Here is a 9,584-nt window from a genome sequence, read left to right on the forward strand (position 1 = left end):
TTGAAATGTAATTTTGTGTCTAACAATCTAATAATACATGAACGATAAAATGTGGACTTACATACTGTACGCTTTGGTTTTATTTTATTTTTCCAGTAATATATTACTATTACATTACATTAAAAGAATTGTTGACCTATAACAGATTGGAAATAAATGGGGAAAGATCATTCACAACAGGTTGAGAAATGCCGCTTCAGAAGGCCAGTCTGACACAAAGGGTCCATGGGACAAAGGGAAGACGGCCAAGGACTTAGTACCCAAAGAATCCCAGTCCCAAAGGCCCTGTGTGCAGGACCCATGGAAGCTTCTGGGAACACATTGCTGAAAGTGAACAGCACTACCAGTGGGTGAAGTTCTGAGCCTCAAGCGTTTGTGGGGCCTACGGGCAGAGCTAGGGTGCGCAGGCCATGTGTGCACAAGGCCCCTGACGCGTGAGATGGGAAAGATGTGGGCAGGCCAGGGACTAAGAGTCCACTCATCCAGTCCCACGTCCCAGCATGAACTTCCCAGAGTCCAGGAATTCTGAATTTGACCAGACTGTTAAGAAGGTATGCTTGTGAAGATGGAGCAATAGAATGTATTTATTTAACAGTGGATGGCTTTGTTTATAACTGTACAAGTTTAAGACATTTGGAATGTGGGCCTTCTGTTTGTGCTTTTGCCTGGGCTCCACAAGCACTAGAGAAGGACCTAGCCAGGAGATCTGTCAACGCTAGAGCCATGCATTAGGCAGTCAGTGCGGAGGGCAGTCAGTACCGAGGGGAGGTTCGAAGGTGAGGGAGAGACAGTAAAGTGCAAAGAGGCAAGTCCTCCATTCGGACTGTCTGCTTTGCATCCCTTATCAGCAAACTACCAGCTGTAACACTCTGGATGGTCTCTCAGTACTTTGATTTTCTCACCTGTGAAATGGGGATATTAATAGCACCTACTTGATGAAATAGTTTTGAAGAGTCAAATGATATAATTTATATATATATGTCCACTTAGAACAGACTGAGCATAGAAAGTAGGCTTCCAAGGGAGTAGCTTAATAACCTGGGAAGCGAATACAGAGCAAAAACAGAAGAGTCTCAGGGGAACATTGGAAAAGTCTAGAGCTACAGGCAGGGTGGAGAGTGTCCCAACACCCAACACAAAGACTGGCAGGTGGTGAGTGTTCAGTCAATGTGAATGGATTTGAAAAGGATCCCGGAAGGGAGACTGATAAGGACAACTGGGAGGTCCAATGAGGGGTCGGGAAGCAGGGTGGGGCACCGATGATAGCCTGTTGGATGCAAATTCAGGAAATACCTTAAAAGGAGGTTCCTCCCCCAAGAAGTCATATTTCAGTGAATTAAAGAATGAACAGGTAGATATTTCTTTTGGATATTTCTTAACCAAGCTTAGTAAGCCTACTGGAAACTACTCTTTTTAGGAATTAGTGTAAAGAATGAAAAAGATAAAATAGTAGCTTGAGGGGCATGTGAGTTTGAAAGAAATGTCTTTTCTGTTAAAGGAAACACAAGCAGACTTGTTGCCAAGAGAAAGAAAGCAGTGGAGAGGAAGTGATGATTCATGGAGCAAGATCTAGGAAGAGGATGGGAGATGGAATCAAAAGAAAAGACATAGGAGTCAGTCTCTAAAAAAGAATAGTTTGCCTGAGGTAAAAGGAAACAGGATAATTGATTAAAAATAGAGAACAATTTTGAGGGGTGGTAAATTGAAGAAGTTCTTGGGTTTCATACAAGGGAACTTTGACTTCCAGAAGAGTGATAAGCTGAGCTGACTAACAGGAAGCACATTACCTTACTCACTGTGGCAGATGCGGTGAACTGGCTGCCTCAGTCTCACTTCTGGCTAGCTTGTCTTCCCATACCAGAGAGTGGTAGTTGGCAAGTTGCACAGAGCTCATAGGCCAAATTTAGCATACTGTCTTTTTTTCTATGGCCTGTGAGACAGGAAAGGTTTTCACATTTTTGTGTATGTGTGTGGTAAAATATATATAACACAGAATTTACTATTTTAATCCTTAAAAATTTTTTTAAATTCTCATCCAAGGACATTCTAATTGATTTTAGAGACAGGGGAAGGGAAGGAGAGAGTGAAGGAAACATGAATGTGAGAGAGAAACATCTATTGGTTGCCTCTCACACACACACATTGACCAGAGGCTGAGCCTACAACCTACGCATGTGTCCTGACTGGGAATCGAACCCATAACCTTCTGGTGTACAACCAACTGAGCCACCTGGTTAAGGCTTTTATGTTTTCTTTTAAGAGTTTTAGTTTCATCTCTTACATTTAAGTCTTTGATCTATTTTGAGTTAATTTTCATATATGATACAGGGTAGGTGTCCAACTTCATTCTTTTGCAGTGAATGTGCTTTTCCCCACATTTTCCCCAAAGGGTCAGGCCAGACCCCCAACCTGCCAGACTACTAATGACCCAATCAGGCCAGTTTCCTGCCCTCTGGAAAGCAAATTGTCAAGACTTGCTTGGTAGCCTGAGGCTTAATCAAAACTCTCTCCCACCAGGTACAATAGACACCTGGCACCAGTCACGATAGCCAGTGCCCAGATTGACCCTCCTGTACCTGGGAACAGCTTGGCCCTTTACCTAACCCATTGTCCAGGCTCACATCCTGGAACCCTGAGGAACCGGCCTGGAAGAACATAAGACTAACCCCTTCCCTATCCCCTTACAAGCCCCCCCCCTTTTTCTTTAAAAACCACACTCCTGTCTTCCCCCATGCTGAAGTCAATCTCAACTAAGCCTGCCTCTCAGCTCAGCATCAAATAAAGGCACTTGGATCAGATCACCCCGTTCCTCCTGCCTCTATTTCTCATGCATTTCTAACACCCAGCACTATCTATTGGAAAAACTGTCCTTTCCCCATCGAATAGTCTTTGTACCATTATTAAAAAGCAGTTGGTCATATGTTTGAGAGTTTATTTCTGAGCTCTTCACATTTTTAAGTGGTTGAAAAAATGCAAAAAAAGGATATTTTGTTACGCGGGAAGATTTTATGAAATTCAAATTTCAGTACCCCCCCCCCAAAAGTTTTGTTGAACACATCCTCACTCATTCAATTCTGTATCACCATTGCTGTTTTTGTGTTATGGTGGCAAAGTTGAATAGTAGTGACAGAGACCATAGTCCTGCAAATCCTAAAATGTTGACTCTCTGGTCCTTTAAAGAAAATGTTTGCCAATCCCTGGTATAGATGGAAGATGAAAAGCTATAAAATACACTCCCCAGGCTTTCTCACAGCTAGGAGTCAGGCAAGGAAACTAGTTTCCACAAATCAGATTTATGCACACAGATTCACATGTGCAAACGACTCACAACACGTAGCTACACGCAGAGAGAGATTTTCTGGTAAGAAAGCAGGTGGGCGTGTAGTTTTTCTGTGCAGTCATCAGAGGGAGGGTTCCAGCATCAGATTCCTAGCGTCAAGTGTGCTGAGTGGCTGAAGACGGCTGTGATCCTGTCCTGCGTGTTGGGGTTCTTTTCTGACTGTGGTTTTTCAGGCTTTGTTGTTCCTGACGGTGTAGCATCAAATCCTAGTTCTCTGTTTACTCAGGAGAATCTGTGAGCTATTCAAAATTCCTTTCATAAATCTCTTCCTGCTTCAACAGCTAGAGTGACCTCTGTTGCCTGCCATCAAGAACCCTGACTGACATATTCAGTAAAGACAACTATATTATACTGGGTAATACATCCTCAAAAGATAGTGTATTGTGAGAAATTTGGTTTCAGCCACGACTTTTCTATTAACTCTGAGGGAGAAATGGTAATTGAAATAGTACATTTAATTGTGGAAATGTCACCCTCTACACACTTTGATTTCATGGCAACTGAAAGAAAGAGACACATTTCTGGGAAGAGAGCAACGAAAATGAAGTCGCAATGCTCTAACTTTCTCGAGCAGAAATCCCAACAGTATCTCAAAAGAAGGAGGGTTGTTTATCACGAAAGTGTTTATTTATCAAGGAAGTTAACACATGTTGGAGGTGATGGAGATGAGCATGTAGGGAAAGGGGTAAAGCTCTAGACCCAGAGATAATGATTCAGTATCCTAATCTCAGTTATTACACTTAGATGTTAAATCATTTCATTCAGAGCTGCTCTCATTCCTTCTAGCCAATGATTACACTCTTGAAAAAACAAAGTGCTCAAATTAGAATGCTTGTTTTATTGTTTTTTATACATGCTCTCTATTTTCCCACGCAGTCATGTGGGTGAGTAATACTGACATCATCCAAAAAATAAAACTTCTTACATGAACTCTGCTACAGGAATGCTCACTATTCCAGACCCTGTGTTTTCCTCTATGATTTATCTGCCTGTTATTAGAGATTTTTAATTTTTCTTCCTAATTTGAACCAATCCCATCAAGAGAATATTTTTTTCTCCCTTGTTCACCTCTCCCATAAAAAGGAAAACTTTTCTAATATTATTTGACATGAGAAAAGTTGAAATAGAAAAATGAAGAAAATAACTTAAAATGGAATAAAGTAAAACAGACAAGCTGACAAGAAGATTCTTGAAGATATCAGAACAAGTGAAGCAAGACATAGAAAATCAGTAAACTAGTATGAAGTGAAAGGTTGATTGGGAAATAGAGGTCTTTTCTGAGAAAAGCACACTTTAGCCGAGGTAAGGAGGGGATTTTATTTTGAAGTCCATGCCCAGTGGACTGTGTCCCCTGGGCCTTCACCTTTTGTAGGTGAAGGAAAACCTGTGCAATCGCTTGTGCCACACTCAGCCAATGACAAGCAACATCAGACATCTGAGAAATAATTAACTGCTTGCCCTTCATTTCCAACCTACAATTAGACAATTGTGGGTGCAACTATTTGCGTGTGCGATTTTATAACAACAGATAATTGTGACTAAAGAACTACCTGCATTGTGAAAGGGAGATATAATTGGGGCCCCCTTTTAATATGTTAGTGTTTAGGAATCTAAGCAAGTATATAATTTGATTAGGGGAAAAACACCCATGACCTTTTTTAAATTGCATTTTTATATTTTAACAGGTGCTTTCCCTAGCCCATTTGTGGTCTTGCTGTAGCATCATCGGCATCATATAATCAGAGTTAACATTATAAGCCAGAAATGCCACATCACAAACGGTCTAACCACGGACCCTACCCAGACCACACAGGTACTCTATAGCCAACACTGAAAAGGCACAAATACAAGACTCACAAGTGGAATCCAGGAACTTGTACCTCACTTGCCTGAAATATAAGAAATCGACCAAGGGGCATCCAGCACAGTCCCTGACATGTGGAAGGCACACAGAGTTTTTCCCGAACTGATGCTATGTCAAAAATCCCCTCCCTTTGTGCTCCCACAACATTTAAAACATGCCTCTACTATAGACCTTAGTGCTTTTAGGGTTTTTTTATTTGTTTGCCTATCTCTCCCCATGTCTTATGGAAGACATGGTTAGGGAAGGAAAATGCCCGTATCATTTTTATCCTTTATTTCCTCAGCATACTTCTCTCTTTGGTGGCAGAAAACAAACTCAACTTAGCCTAAGTGAAACAAAACAAAACAGGCAACAGAAGTAGGCCTCCTAGCAGGGCCCTCTTTCCTCTACGTCATGAGTGGGCCCCTTTCAGTACATTGGCCTCATTCCCTCTACTGTAAGTGGCTCTACTATTTATCTAGGATAAGTTACTGAACTGCTGTGAGCCTCAGGTTCCATACCTGTGAAATAGGAAAAATAATAATACCTACATTATTAGGTTGTTGTAAAGATTAAATGAGATGATGTATGTAAGGAACTTACAGCAATGCCTGAGACATAAAATATGCTCGATAAATGTAGGCTATATTAGGCTTGTTTTGTTTTATTATTTTTTTAAATGGAGAAAGTAGGGAGGTAAGTATGATTGCAGGCAACTCTAGGCTTAAAACATCCAACTTAGTGGCCCTAAAAGAATGAGGGAACATTTATATCCCAGCATCTATAACAATTTTCTGGCACACACAACTTTGGGGAGACATTCTGATTCGCTAAGACTTATTGAGAGTTACGATAGGCCAGGCTTTCTATGCATTACCTCATTTAATTTTCACCTCAACTCTACGATGTCAGTGCCCTATGAATCCTCATTTTACAGATGGGCAAACCAAGGCTTAAAGAAGTTGAGTACAGAAGGTGCAGAGATTGGCAACCTTTTCCAATAAAGAACTAGACAGTAAATGTTTTAGTGTCTGCAGGCCATATGGTCACTGTCACAATTACTTGACATTGTGTGGTACCATGAAAGCAATGGCAGGCGATGTGTGCACAAATGAATGTGGCCGCATTCTAATGCAACTTTTTTATAGGCACTGAATATTATGCTTTCTATAATTTTCATGTGTCACAAAATATTCTTTAATTTTGTTTCATCATTGGAAAACCATTCTGAGCTGAAGGGTGATACAAAACTAGGCGGCAGGCCAGACTTGGCCTCTGGGCCGCTGCTTGCTGGCTCCGTCACTTTCCCAAGGCCACATAGCTCAAGGTAGTGAGTCCTCACCTTGGATCCAGGCAGTCTGCACATTTAACCACATCAGCCTCTCGCTTTGTAAATACGCATCATCGTTGAAGAATCCAGTCAACAAGACTATAAAGAAACATTTTAGACTTTGAAATAAACAAAATGGACTGTTGGACATCCTGCCAATGGAATGCTGATACCTCCAAGGAAGTGACTAGGCTATCCGACAACTTTGTGTGTTGTAGCACTGCAATAGCACGCCAATAACTCTTGAAGGTAGACATGGAAATAAATTATATCTGGTTTGGCGGCAGCCCTCCCCTCACTGTGAAAAGGTCGGTTTTGTATCTACTTATAAATTCATTTCAATATTCCCGATCTACAAATACGAATTCTTTGGATTCTTCTGAGTTGGTTATAACATGTGTCTGGTTTCCTCAGCAAATGATGAGTTAACCAAAATCTTTAACAATATTCATTTGATATGTGAATAAGAATCAGGACTCTACCTTTTTCTGAAAAGTACTCTAGCAGTTTCAGAGGTCTTCCATGAGATGCCCAGCGGAGTCCACTGGTGGAGCCAGGGCAGCTCCGCCTACAGAGATGGCGCATCTTGTGTACACGGCTCAAGTCTAGGCATATCTTGTTTTGAGTTCTAGAGGTGAATTTAAAGTGACAATAAAACATTGCTTACTCCCTGTTGTTCTCGTGTTAATCCTCTGTTTACTAATTTTGTGTTTTTGATTTGTTTATGGCCAGTAAGTTCTTCCCCTGTTGGTGTTAGCAATGACTGGGGATTTGGTTTATGGTCTGACTAGTGATTTGTGTAGAGGAATTAGGCTTTACAGAGATCTATTCTTTGTTAGGTGACATATATGATTACATGTCTATTTGACTATTTTTTGCTCAGTTAAAGGTCAAAGGGAGATTGGGAGATGCTACATTGCTGGCTTTGAAAATGGGGGAAGAGGCCACATGTCTAGGAATGCAGGCAGCCTCTAGAAGTTGGAAAAGGCAAAGAAATGCATTTTCTCCTAGAGCTTCCAGAAAGAATGCAGCCCCTTAATTTTAGCCCATAAACCTTGTGATCTTCTTACGGCAACAGTAGGAAACTGATATGCTCCTTTGAGAACACATCCTCCTTTCACCATGATAAAACTGGGAAATTTTCCTAAGCGGCTGAGGCCAGGAAAGTCATTTCTGAGAATGACACACCTTTAAAAAAGTATTGCAGGCATTTTTAAGGATGTGAGATTGACTCTGTGGAGTCAATGATTACAAAGCTCTTCTAGGAAAACTATCCTGGTCCTTGGCTTACAAGTTCCAGGCTGACTGGGAAAGAGGAATTTGTCCACATTGATAGGTACTGCAGGTGAAATCTAGTGGGAAAAGGGTTTTCTGTGCTTGAACAGCACAAAATATAGGCTTTAAAAAGTCTGATCAGATTCCTTACGAAAATTTTCAGCAAAGCAAAGCTAACATGACCTGTATAGTGAATTAACGATCTTGCTGCACCTACATAAATAATAAGGCCAAACTTCAAGAGACTGGTCTTATTTTTTTGACCAAAAATCACCTATCTTTGAGATTGTTTTTTATCAAAAAGGGGAGACTGTGAAGAAAAATTTGGGACAAGCAATGAGACTACTGGATATTCTTTAAAAAAATGCCAGCGCCTTCAGAAATTATCTGATTCTATAGGGATATGCACTTTGTTCTGACCAGGCTATTTTACAACTCTGTAAATTAAGAAAATTGAGAGCAATACTAACAATTTTGTCCACAGGCATGCAAATAAATTCTATCCAGTAGTGGAGGGGCAAAAGTCAGTAATGCATCTAGTCGCAACTTTGTTTTAATATTCATGATCTAGAAATATATCTGCTTTATGAATTCTCCTTTGAACCATTTGTAACATCTGCCTGATTCCCTCAGTAAATGGTAAGTTATATAAAATTTTTAATATATGTTCATTTTGTAACTGACAGGCATAATCTCATCCTTTAAAAAATTATCCTCTGCCAATACTTAGCTAAATAGTATTTTAATATTCTTACATATGTTCATTTAGAGAAACATTATTTTGTGCAGTCCAATTTATGGTGAGCTAGGTCTAATTATAAAAAATGTACTTTATTTATTACCTTAAAATTAACATGTCCATAATTTTACCTATTTGTCCAATTTCTTTTTTGTCCAAAATCTAAACAGAAAATCCTAAAGATTACATATTTAAAGACCCATCTACTTGGGTTCCCTGGCCCGTTTCTCTGCCCCAGGCTTTTTCATCCTAATATCCTTTCTTTCCTGATCAAGTCGTTTAATCCATTTCCTTCTTTCTGGTTGCCACCTTGTAACCCAGCAAACCAGGGCTCATGCACTCTGCATCCTGGTGTGTGACCAAGCAGTTAGTGTTGAGGAAAATAGGTTTTTATTTACAGGATTCCAACCTCAGTGGGGAGTGGGGCTGGGAGCACTCCTGTGCAGAGCCCTGCTCTCCCATGAGACCCAGCACTTTCCCTGCTCCCCACCAGGCTATAAGCCAAAAGCATGCTCAGAAGTTCCCCATATACTTATCTGTTCTTAAGCCAGCTGCACAGCTTTCCATCCTCTCTGGAAGGCACACCTGTGGATTTCAGAATCTCCATCCTCTTGCAACAGGTCTCTCCTTCAGAATCTGGGGCCCAGTGTTCTTAGCCTCTGTGCAATAGTTCAGGAAAACATGTGCCGTGTTACACAGGATCCTACAGGAGTCCAGAAAGGCACATGTCCCAAGGAAATGGCTTCTCTGTACATCTTTCAGAGACACAAAAGTCTACGGTCTCAGCATTCCTGGCCACAGTTCAGCATTCCAGGCATCTCCCACTGATCCATGCTTGGTTCAGCAGGTTCCCACACAGTTCCATCAGCTTTCTCCTTCACCCTTTTCTCAGCCTGTATGGCTATCTTTCTCATTACACCAGGTCTCATGGCCAAATCTTCCTACTTCATGGCTCCTTCCTCATGGCTGACTTCTCAGAGAGGCAGACATAGCTCCTCCCTCACTGCAGGCAGCATGGCTGAACCTCTCTCAGAGAAGCACATGTAGCTTCTCTTTC

This window comes from Sturnira hondurensis, unplaced genomic scaffold, assembly GCF_014824575.4.
Source record: "Sturnira hondurensis isolate 20B ecotype Veracruz unplaced genomic scaffold, ASM1482457v3 Scaffold0006496, whole genome shotgun sequence".
Lineage (NCBI taxonomy): Eukaryota > Metazoa > Chordata > Mammalia > Chiroptera > Phyllostomidae > Sturnira > Sturnira hondurensis.